The sequence below is a fragment of the Rousettus aegyptiacus genome, unplaced genomic scaffold, assembly GCF_014176215.1.
Source record: "Rousettus aegyptiacus isolate mRouAeg1 unplaced genomic scaffold, mRouAeg1.p scaffold_m13_p_13, whole genome shotgun sequence".
NCBI lineage: Eukaryota > Metazoa > Chordata > Mammalia > Chiroptera > Pteropodidae > Rousettus > Rousettus aegyptiacus.
This window is the reverse complement of record NW_023416288.1, coordinates 79,558,483-79,562,425: the sequence shown is the minus strand read 5'-3', so window position 1 is coordinate 79,562,425 and position 3,943 is coordinate 79,558,483. Positions and strand designations below refer to the sequence as shown.

Below are 3,943 nucleotides of genomic sequence, written 5' to 3'. Positions count from 1 at the left end.
TATTCCTAAATATTTTTGATGCAATTGTAAATGAGATTGTTTTCTTAATTTCTATTTCTAATAATTCATTGTTGGTGTATAAAGATGCAACCAATATCTGTATATTAATTTCATATCCTGCTACATTACTGAATTCTCTATTAGTTCTAATAGTATTTTTGGTGGACTCTTTAGGGTTCTCTATATATAATATCATGCCATCTCTAAATAATGATAGTTTTACTTTTACTTTTCCAATTTAGATGATTTTTATTTTTATCCGGTCCTATAATTAGGACTTGCAATACTGTATTGAATAAAAGTGGTGAAAGTAGACATTTTTGTCTCCTTCCTGATCTTAAGGAAAATACTTTAAGCTTTTCCTCATTAAGTATGATGTTAGCTATGGGTTTATTATATAAGACTTTTATTATTTGAGGCATGTTACCTCTATTCCCACTTTGCTGAGACTTTTTATCTTAAATTGGTGCTAGATTTTGTCAAATGCTTTACCGTATCTATTGATATAATCATATGATTTTTATCCTCCAGTATTTTATTTATGTAATATATCGAGTTAATTGATTTGCAGATATTGAACCAACATTGCATCTTAGGAACAAATCTCACTTGATCATGTTGTGTGATCTTTTTAAAATATTGCTGAAGTCTTTTTGCTAATATTTGGTCATTTGTTTTGTTTTGTTTTTGTTTTTGTAATGTCTTCATCTGGTTTTGCAATCAGGCTAATGGTGGCCTCTTAAAATAAGCTTGGAAACTTTCCTTCCTCTTGCATTTTTGGGAATAAGTTAAGAAAGATGGGTGTTGATTCTTCTTTGAATTTTTAGCAAAATTCACCTGTGAAGCCATCTGGTCCAGAACTTTGTTTTGTTGGATGTATTTTGATTATTGATTTGATTTCTGTTGTAGTTATCAATCTCTTCAGATTTTATGTATCTTCTTAATTCAGTCTTGGAAGATTATATGTTTCTGGGAATTTCTCCATTTCTTCCAGATTATCCAACTTGTACACATATAATTGTTCATAGTATTTTTTTTTAATTCTTTATATTTCTATAGTTTCGGTTGTCCCTTCTCTTTTATTTCTGATTTTATTTATTTGGGTCTTCTCTTTTTTTCTTGGTGAGTCTGGTTAAAACTTCATAAGTTTTGTTTACCTTTTCAAAGAACTAGCTCTTAGTTTCATTAACCTTTTGTATTGTGTTTTTAGACTCTATCTCATTTATTTCCACCTCTGATCTGTGTTATTTCCTTCCTTCTACTCAGTTTGGGCTTTGTTTTTGTTTTTGTTGTTGTTGTTGTTTTGCCTAGTTTCTTTAGAAGTAATGTTAGATTTTTGTTTTGTTTAATAAATATTCACTTTTTCTCAGAACCACCACTCTTTGCCTCCAGTCCTCTCACCTCCACCTTGCAACTAGTTCTGTTCCCCTAAAAGGTGCATTTTCCGTGGGTGTAGGTGTAGGAGGGGACTGCGATGGAAGTCATAATCCTTTCAAAGCCGGCACTTCTACCTGAAATCTCCCTCCATGGAGCAGGGGCCCAGGCTCTGTTTGAAATTTTAAGGCTCCAATATTAGAGTTCTTAGGGGCTCTAAGCTTCTCTGAGCCAGAGTCTCAATGCCTACCCACCTATCCAGACCGAGGCCTCTCCCTCAGCCCTGCCATCGAGTTTCTGGAAGGCCACGCATTGATCAACATGCCAGCAGCTCCTTTCCATTCACGCAGCAGCAGCACCCTTAGAAAACTCAAGATTCAGATGAAATCTAGCAGAGTCTTCTACAAAAGGAAACATCTTTGGTCAGCTTGATGCTTTCTGGACGCATATACCCCAGGGCCTGAGACAGAGGCTGCTGCCCACCCAGAAAGGCAGAAGCTGTTTCTGGAGTCAGAGAGGAAAATCTCACCAGTGTGGCCTCCTAGGCTGAAGCGTACACTTCCACCTGCCTGCCCCACACACAAAGAAGTGTTTTCCATTTCTCTGGAGGCCAGGCTACCCAGTTTCACTGGCTGGCAGCTGCTGAGTGGGGCCCTCCATTTAGAAAGTAGGTCATCATCTCATTTTTGCCCTTTACCATACCTTGGTGGCCAACACATGGTACATGTCTGTGGTGACCTGGATATGGTCAAGTACACCAGTGCTGTCCATGACATATTCACCGTATTGCCCCACATGTCATACTGAGGCTTGCAGCCCTGATCACCTACTGCAGGGCTGATATTGAGCCCGATCTTCATCTGGAAGTTGTCGAGGAGGTGCTTGTTGATGTACTTCATTTGGTCCATTAGCTAGAGCTTTGATGTGGTTCTTGCCCACCTTGTCATAGGTAGAATCATTGAGGGCCCAGATAGCCATATAGGTGCTGCCCAAACTGATCCTTGCTAATGATCTTATCAAAATCAGTGATGATCTCATTAAACAGCCACAGGCATTTGACATCCTTATTGGTGGATTCCAGCTCCACACAAAATTCAAAGAAGTTTGAGATGGAAGTGAACATGATGGCCAAACATTCACAGGACTGATAGCAGAATTTGTCTTTGTGCAGCTTACGGGCCAGAAAGTGGGCTGTCACATCCATGGGCAGTATGTTTTGCTGTAGTCATCAGTTATAGGCCTGCAGCTCCTCCATCTCCTCTTTCTCCTTCATGGCCTGCAGTTTCCAGAGAAAGTTGAGACCAGTAGTGGAATCTACCTGTTGGGTGTGTAGATACAGGACCAGCACAAAGACTGAGGTGACAGTGAGCTTCACCAACTTCAGTACCACCTTGGCCAAATACCTAGGACAATGTTGTTGAAATCTTATGGCATTGGCAGTGACTGGCAGATTGGCATTGTCAAAGAGTGTGACACTGGACAGCTCAATGATAAGCAAATATATGAGCTCAATGGCCAGCATGAGGACCAGCATGATGCAGCTGAGTAGGCCAGCAGGCTGAGCAGCACACTATAAGTGAAGTAATCGGGGAAGTTGAAGTTGGAACAGGGCCTGCAGCAGAATCCCTGCTGTCACCCAGGGATTGTAGTTGATGGCCAACACCACCACATGGAGTGCATTGGCCTGGCTGGTTTTTGGAGTTGTACATAAACATGTTGAAAAAAGCTGACAGGAACACCAGTGAGATGGTGGACACCTCAACAAGTCTACTGTTCATCTTAGACTGTATGATCTTCCTGGAGATGGTGTGAGGGAGGAGGGGCTTCACACAGGAATAGAACATGGGCACAAATACCATCAAGGTCAGCAGCAGAAAGCAGGTCAGATAGAAACTCAACATGAACACAGAATGAGGCACAAAGTTAGATTATTTAAGATTTTTCTTGTTTATTGAGGTAGGCATGTATTGCTATAAATTTCCCACTTAGAACTGCTTTGGTTGTGTCTCATAGATTTTTTTTTTTTAATGTTGTGTTTTCATTATTATTTGTCTTGATATCTTTTGATTTCTTCCTTGATCTTATTGTTAACCCATTGATTGTTTAGTAACACATTATTTAGCATAACATGTTATTCACCTGTTTGTGTATTTATCAGTTTACCTATTATACTTGATTTCCAATTTAATACCATTGTTATTAGGGAAAGTGTTTGATATGATTTCAATCTTCTTTAATTTACTGAGACTTTTTTGTGGACTATCCTGCAAAATGTTCCATGTAAGCTTGAAAAAAATGTGTATTTTGATGCCTTGAGGTGAAATGCTATAAAATATCAGTTAAATCCATCTAGTTTAATGTGTCATTTAAGGCTGCTGTTTCTTTGTTTATTTTCTGTCTAGGTAATCCATTCATTGATATCACAGGGATGTTAAAGTGCCCTAATATTACTATTACTGTATTACTGCCAATCTCTCCCGTTTTGTCCATCGATATTTGCTTTACATATTTGGGTGCTCCTACATTGGATGCATAAATGTTCACAAGGGTTATATCCTCTTGTGGGATT

At 38.8% G+C, this 3,943-nt stretch overlaps 1 pseudogene; it reads right to left on the bottom strand.

The window, feature by feature from the left end:
* Positions 1–2,067: 2,067 nt before the first annotated feature.
* On the bottom strand, positions 2,068–3,296 carry LOC107516428 (annotated as a pseudogene).
* Positions 3,297–3,943: the final 647 nt, after the last annotated feature.